Genomic DNA, 8163 nt, shown 5'->3' with positions numbered 1-8163 from the left:
GCTTTCTTTGCTGGTCCCTCATGGGCCTGTTGTCTCAGAGCCTGGTATGCTCTCCTCTTCGAGGGCAGATAGCAGGCTTTCCTTCAAAGGTTGGATACACGCCAGCAAGCACTTTGTAAAGCTTTCTAAAGGAATTGCTTCCAGTTAAGGCCCAAACCCATGTGCTCTACAGGGCCTTCCACACACACTTTCTAGTTTCTTAAAGTAGCTCTTGTTCTGTTCTGTTCTTTTCTGTTCTGTTCTGTATGGTGTATGCAGATGTGTGCAGGTGTATGAAGGTGTATGAAGGTGCATGCATGTGCATGTGTGTGCAGGTATGTAAATGTTCAGGTGTGTACCTTTGAAGACCTGAGGTAGACAAGAAGTGTGATCCTTATTGCTCTCTACCTTATTTTTCACAACAGGGTCTTTCACTGGGCCAGGAGCTCCCACTGATTGGCTAGACTAGCTGTCCAACAAGCCCCAGGGATCTTCCTGTCCTCACCCCAAAGCACTTGGATATCATCATGTCTAGATTTTTACATAGATACTAGGCATCTGCAATCAGGTCCTCATATTTGCACTGAACAATCTCTCTAGCCCTAGTTCTAGTTCCTTTTCACACACACACACACACACACACACACACACACACACGATGCTCACCACAACTTTACACTTACACTCACATTTAAATGTAAAGGTTGCTAACATCTTTCCATAGTTCCTGCTGCCTTCCTCTATAGCTATGGTGGATCTGGGCACCAGGAAGCTACTCTGCTCCTTCTCGTGGTTGGCACATAAGTGTTTAAAGCTCAGTCTTTCCCTTCCAGGTGCTATTAGAAACAATCCTCAGTCTCCTTTTCTCTGTCTTTGCTCTCTCTTCTTCCCTCTCCTTCCCTTCCATCACAGTCTTGTACAATGCCAGGCATTATAATCAGCCACATCAGTAACGTGTTTCAAGCAATCCTCACACCACCCTCTGGGATGGAGCCAGTATCTCCATATCGTTTCAGTGGAGAGGACTTCTGGTTTCAGACTCCAGGACTAGGATGCAGCTGCTCACTTTGATCCCAAAGTCCACAAGCTTCTTGCTGTCCTGGATGCCTGTAAGTGGGCAGGGCTCATTGGGCTCATCTCTCCAGGCATGTATACCCTCTAGTGTCTACAGAGAGCCCTGCTATCAGCTGGTTCTACTGTTCTTCCTTTAATTGTAACCTGCTGAGTTGAACTCCTTTCTTATGCCCAACTGTGCTTATTGGAAACCTTGACTGATCCCTTCCAGGGAATGGATTCTATATCTGCCTCCACGGCTGTCTCCTGGGAAGACAAGGACTGTGTCTGACTGACCTGTGTTACCTGCTGTCTTACATTTCTATTGCTGTAATAAAGCATCACGACCAAGGCAGCTTTTAGAAGAAAGAGTTTATTTGGGTTTATGGTTCCAGTAAGTTAGAGTCAATGATAATGGAGAGAAGTAACAGGCAGCAGGCTTTGGTGGCTGGAGCAACAGATAAGGGCTCACATCTTGAACCCCAGCACAAAGCAGAGAGAGCAAACTAAAATAGCACGAGTCTTTAAGCTTTCAAAGTCTGCTTCTTGTGACATTCTTCCTCCAATAAGACCATAACATTTAAGCTTCCTCAAACAGTGCCACTAAATGGGGACTAACTACTCAAATGCCTGATACTGAGGAAGACATTTCATTCGAACCACCACACCTACAGAATGTGTAATCAAGAGATGGGGCACCAAAGATATTGATTGGGTAGGTGGTTTTGAGTTAAGGACAACAGAGGAGTGTAGAACACAAGCCCCCAGTTTTCTTCTCTGACCTCTGGCTTTATCACCTTGATCTGGCTCACTTTTATGAACCTTAGCTTCAGTATAGTAAGAGGATGGTCTGAAGCATGTGCATAATAGACTCTCATGCTGCTATCACAGAGAAAGCGGTGAATGGATGCTGGACTTTGTTGTCATTGTTGATGGTTTGTTGATTTGCTGTGAGGGTGAGTAGTGGTACCTTTCCTGACTTTGAGACAGTTCCCAAAGCCTCCCACAAGGAGAGACTACCTTACACCTGTGTATTATTAATTGTATTCTTTTGTTAAAATCCAGCCTATCACCCTTGTGCTACAATCCACTGGAATAATAATGGTAACTAGCATGAATTAGTCATGGATTATTTGACAGATGCAATCCAAAGTGTTCCATGTACATTAATTCACTGAATCTTTACTGCTAATAAGTCAAGTAAGTTAAGACAACACAGTAGACACACCCTTGCTCATGTGCTGAGTCACCTGCCCATAGTCTTAAGCAGAAAAATAACCATGCTTCACATCAGCATCGGGAGGGAGCCTAGTTGCTGCCTCTGTGCCACCATGAGTGCACCCTTTTAGTGGCCTACAGGGAACTTTGGGAGCCACCTACTTAGTATCTGGGTTTGACTGCTGCCTAGAACAACAGGAAGCTTTGGATGAGATCAATACTTGTGCTAAGGTATCACCTTAATCCTGTGAACAACCATCAACGGCCATAAAGTCTGAGAACCCCTTGACTGGGGTGTCCTCGTACACACACAACAGGAAGTTCTCATAGGTCAAGGTTCTCATTTGCCTTTGTGACTCCATTGCTTACCATCTTGCCTAATACAACAAAGGCATCCTTGGCATCACTGGGACAGATCTCTATGGACTATACCGAGAATTTAGTGGAAAATAGTGTTTGTAGACAATGTCTCCTAAGATATTAGGTGATTTTCGCGTAAATCCCATCACGATTGTTACTGCTATTGCTGTCTCAGAAAAAAAAAATCCAACAACCGGATGTGTTACTGAATAATTTCCAACAGGTATGCTAGTGCATCCCTGTGATTTCAGCACTTAGAAGGAGGAGGTTGGAAAACAGAAGATTGGAAGCCAGCCTGGGCTGCATAGCTAAACCCAGTCTCAAAACCAAACATTGCTTTTCCACACCACCAAAAACAGGAAGTGGAATGAAAGTCATTGTTCTTCCTCTTTCTTACTCACCCTGGTGGTCTCGTCGAGTTTCTTAAGAAGAAGCCAAACTGTATTTGAAGACATCTCTATGGTTAGAATTCTGCTTTTCTTGCTAAAACTATAGAGGTAGGCAGTCTAGTATCCCACCCCTGCCTCTCTCTCACCTGTCTGTTTGCTACAGAGCCCTGCTTGGACCCCAGGCATTCATTCCTTGACTTTGGTCTATAAACAAACCTGAAAGCTTGGCCAGTCACTATGAGTGTTTGTACAGAACAGCTGAAGAGACATTCTCAGCCCAAGTGACAACAGCTGGGAGGTTGTCAGAACCATCAGTCCTCTGGGAAAAGGCTCGGCTTAGCCCAGCAAACATGGCCCTGGCCTGGGCTTGACCTCTGGGTAACACGTGTCCTTTTCGGTGGGAAAACAAATAGTATCCTTGTCTGGAATGTGTACCCCTTCTCTTGTGGAACATGGGAAAAAGCCAGCAATTGTGTATGAGGACAAGCCTGTCTGCAAGCTGTTCCTGGAACATGTGGACAGGCCTGCTTCCTGCCCGCAGATCAATACTGCCATTGTCTCCTCTGATGGGTAGTGCTTGTCACTCAACACATTGGAATTCAGGCCCTTGATTTTAGAATGAGCCAAGACCAATCACTATTCACAGGTTTTTGAAGGGAGAGGGGGTAGAGAGTATACATTTGTCTAAAAAACGTTGGCACTCCTTGGCTTTTGGGAAGACTATGGACAGGTATAGAATCTGGGTCAGGATATTACAATGGTTACCTCAGACAGTGACCACTGAAGCCCACCCTAGGTCCTCTAAGGTGCAGATGAAAGGCAGAATCTTGGGTAGGAAGTAGGAAGCTGTCTTGGGTGGCAGTGAGCCTATTGAGCAGGTGTTGAAGCCATGACCTTCTTTGCCCGTGCTTTGCTTCTAGACTTCTGAGTGGGGAGGCATTAGCACCTATACTCAGCATTAAACGGAACTATCTGATGACAGTGCCGGGACCTACTCCATCACTTCTTTGGAGTGTTCTGCTGAGCTTAGGCTCAGTCCATAGGGACGAAAGCCTTCTGCCAGGATCTGATTACTGTGTGGTTGGGATTGTCCAAATGCCTCCTTTTCTTGTCCTGACTCCCCATCCACACACATCTTAATGGTTGTGAGTGTTTTCCTCGACCATGACCTCTTCCCAGGGCTAACTACTGCCTCCCTCCCTCCACACCATCCACACTACTGGACACACATCCTACTGCCCACACCAGAAACCTAGATCTTTTCATGAACTTTGCTTGGCCATTTCTCTCAAGATCCAGGTAATTGACAGACCCTACTCCTAATCTATAAAGTCTTTTTTAGATCCCCTATCTCTTTAATGACTAAGAATCCTGATGACAAGTCTGTCTGACGCTGAGCTCCATCCAGCACAGCATCCACCCAGGACTCTAGAAGGTGATGGCAGGAAGGCTTATATCCGGAATTATGGCTCCAAGAGCCTCAACACAGTGTAAAAACTCTTCAGTGAATGAGCTACCTTGTATGACTGCAGGCTAATCACAACTTGATCTCCCAAGTGAGAGTAGATTTCAAGATCAGTCTTTAGCTCCCTCCCTTCCTCTATACCCTCCCCCCACAGACATTAAGTGATCATCCAAAGATGAGCACTCTCCTCAGCATCCTTAGACAACCGTGAGAGAACCAGTTCAGATACTTCTTTACTCTTCGGGCTCCAAAATTCAGGGGCAGCTCATTGTGTCTTTCTCTCAGGTGACTTCATTTTCTATTTGAGTTCTTTTTTGGCTCTGTTTCCAGAGAAGTCAGGTGTTCAAAAGAAAGCTCAAGATAGAATTCCAATGATTCCTGGCCAAAGAGAGAGCAGCCAACAGCTCAGGCTAAGCATTTCTTAGAGGTGGCATCTCTTAAAGATGTCCCTCAGCAGGAGCCTGCTCTGGCTAGCAGACAGCAGTTAGTGAACATCTCAGCCCAAAAGCTCCAAGCAAATAGTTGGTTCTCTGAGGTAGTGGGAGGAATTTATGAGACACAAGAGGAACAACATTTTGTAACAAACCTAGCAGATGCCCTTGCTCCAGGGGAAGGAAAACTGGGTGACTTGGACCTTAAGCTGTCGGAATGACTTGGTCAACTGAACACAGCAGCTTTCTGATTTCTGGGGGCAAGCCTTGTACTGCTTGCTAGTGAAAGGCAAGTAAGACAACTTCCAGAGACACACACATGGGGAGACAAGCTAGGCAGGCTATGCACCATTTTTAATCGAAAAACCCAAGGTGCTGATTTAATTCTAGTTTGCAAATAACAGCACATGATACCTGTGTGCTGCATGTGCTAGGTTTTCAGTAGATGTGTCTGCTTCTTAAAAATTAATATTCAAACTGCTGAAATGCTCTTTCTTTTTTTCCTCAAGGAAATTCTTTTAATATTCTTCAGGGGAGAGAGATATCTCTACCCCTGAGACTGGGTAAGAAGGGGTTATTGTGCAAACTCATCATATCCATGCTTTGCTCATAATTTTTAATCAGTCATCTGTAAATTTCCCCATGTACCTAATTTTGAATCTCCCACTAGACTATACATTCAGGGAGTGAAGAAGCAGGTGGTCTTTTCCCTGCTTCCTCTCCTGAACCATTAATTGGGACACAATCTAAATTAGGATGGACTGATGATGGTAGTGGACATCGTAGTAGTCAGGGAAGAAGATTTGGATGTGAGTGGGGAACAGAGTGGTCCAAAGATTGAAAGTCCAAATGACAAGAGAGAATAAGGACTCAATGGTTCTGCACTGTCTGATAATGACACCGTACTATCAGAACATAATAGGAAGTATGAAATTGAGACTTTAAGAGATGCAGCTACTGGTGGTGACAAAGATGCCTCCTGGGAGTTGGACATAAAAGCAGAAGTTCCTCAGGGGAAGTGAGCAGCTAAGTATCTAAAATTAGTTCTTGGCAGCATCTCTTTCATTAATGTGGATAGTAATTAAATTATCATTAGTGTTAGGATGGTGTGGAGAGCTGCAGCCTTCAGTACATGATGAAGACACGGGGAGACCCATGGGTGGTAATGACAAGGAGAGGTTGGAAGCAGAAAGCAGAGTCTGATGTGATCTACTTCCTCCATCTATTTTTTCCAACAAATATTGACTAACTGCATTCTATAAATGAAGCCCAATGCATGTTATAAATAATACAAATAAGGGTGAAATATTGTCCCTCTTCAAGGAGTTATGAGTTTAAGTAACACAGAAAGACATTTATAGATTCAAGCATTATTGATGATCTTAGTCTGTGCCAAGCATAATGCTAAGCCTTTAAGGACACAGAGAACTGTGGACCTTGCCTTAAGGAAGGAGTGTATGATTTGAGGAGAGAAACGGACAACAGCAGAAACACTCACAGTCCACCTAGATGAATGAGAGTATGAAGGGATATTAGGGGAAAAAAAAACTCAGAATACTCACGATACAATTTACAGACCATATGAAGCTCAAGAAGGAGGAAGACTAAAGTGTGACTGCGTCAGTTCTACTTAGAAGGAGGAACAAAATAATCATGGGAGGTAAAGGGTGGGAGAGACTTGGGAGGAAGAGAGTATGGGGAGAGGGAAAAAGGGGAGCAGGATCAGGTGTGGGAGGAGATCAAGGAGATGTACAGAAGGTCAAGAAATTGAACAGAGGTGTGTAGCAATGGGGGATGGAGAACGGGGATAGCCAACAGAAACTCCAAGATGCCAGGAAAGCAAGAGGCTCCCAGGACCCAACAGAGATAACAATAGTTGAAATACCCAACAAATGGGAGAGAGAACCTGTAGAGACCATATGGAGAGGTTAGCCATGGCCCCCCGTTGAGGGATGGGGCCACCCACCCTTCTCAAAAATTTTAACCCATAATTGCTCCTGTCTAAAGTAAATACAGGGACAAAATGTGGAGCAGAGACTGAAGGGAAGGCCATCTAGAGACTGCCCCACCTGGGGATCCATCCCATCTGTAGACACCAGCTTTGTAGACTGATTAGCTGCCAGGTTCTAAGCATCTAAGCATCTAAGCCTTCAGCTTGTCATCATCAAACCTACTCAACCCTACTATCTGAGTCATTCTGGTAAATATATTTTTATAGTGTGCATAGTCTGTTGGCTCTATTTCCCTAGACCACTCTGTCTGTCACAGCTTGACAAATTCTGAGACTTAGAAGAAGTTCTGTGTTGTTAGACCCAAGGGGAGCTGTGAGCAGTTACAAAAGATAAAGCTGGAAAGAGAAGCATGTACTAGGTCCTGATTATTTCTGACAGGTGAAGTGTCCGGCTTCATGCAGTGGAAGACATGGAAATTGAAATAAGAATGACATGAGGCTGGAGCCTCAGTAGTAAATGATGAGGTTAAACAACAAGTCTCAACTCAACTCAGCTTGAATTTCTCGGTCACATAACTAAAAAGTTCAAGAACAAAGCTGACTGTCACCTGATCTTGTTAGAGGGCTTAAATCATGATGTCAGGATGGCCTTTCTCCATCTGTTGGTCCCTCTCTACTGAATGTGGCTTTCACCTTCCAGCTTCTGAGGTTCATGGTCCTGTATTTAGTATTGTACATAAGCCCAGGAGGAAGATAAATCTTTCTTTCCAACAGTTCTCATACAATTTCCAAGACACTTTGATCAGACCAATTTGAACACATCACTCCTCTGAGCTACACCAGGCTGGTCTAGGGCGCTATTCCTAGGGGAAGGTGACTTTCTATATCATCTGAAAATGCTAATGGATATTGAATGAGTACAAAGGACAAGTGTGTCCTCCAGTTTTAAGAAAGATGTTTGTATAACCATGAAAGAAACCAACAAGTCTGAAATACCTGCCCTTTGAGGTCTGGCATGGTTGCTGACTAGCTACCCCCATACTCAGCCTCTCCCATGACCTTCTGATCTGGAGACTCTCAAGTTTGCCCCTAGCTGGGGCTTTTGCACCTACTGCTGCTTTGTCTGTGGTTCTTTGACCTCATGGCTGAGCCCTATAGGTCCTTCAGGTTTCAGTTCATGTATCTCCTCTTGAGAGGTGCCTCTCCATACCAGGCTCTCCCTCCTCTACTGCCCTGTGTCCTTAATAGCCCTTACCACTTCTCTGGACTATTCTCTTTTTACTTATTTCTATCAGGGTGTGAATACACACAACCATG

Source organism: Grammomys surdaster, unplaced genomic scaffold, assembly GCF_004785775.1.
Source record: "Grammomys surdaster isolate TR1022 unplaced genomic scaffold, NIH_TR_1.0 184, whole genome shotgun sequence".
NCBI lineage: Eukaryota > Metazoa > Chordata > Mammalia > Rodentia > Muridae > Grammomys > Grammomys surdaster.
This window is presented reverse-complemented; position numbering follows the sequence as displayed.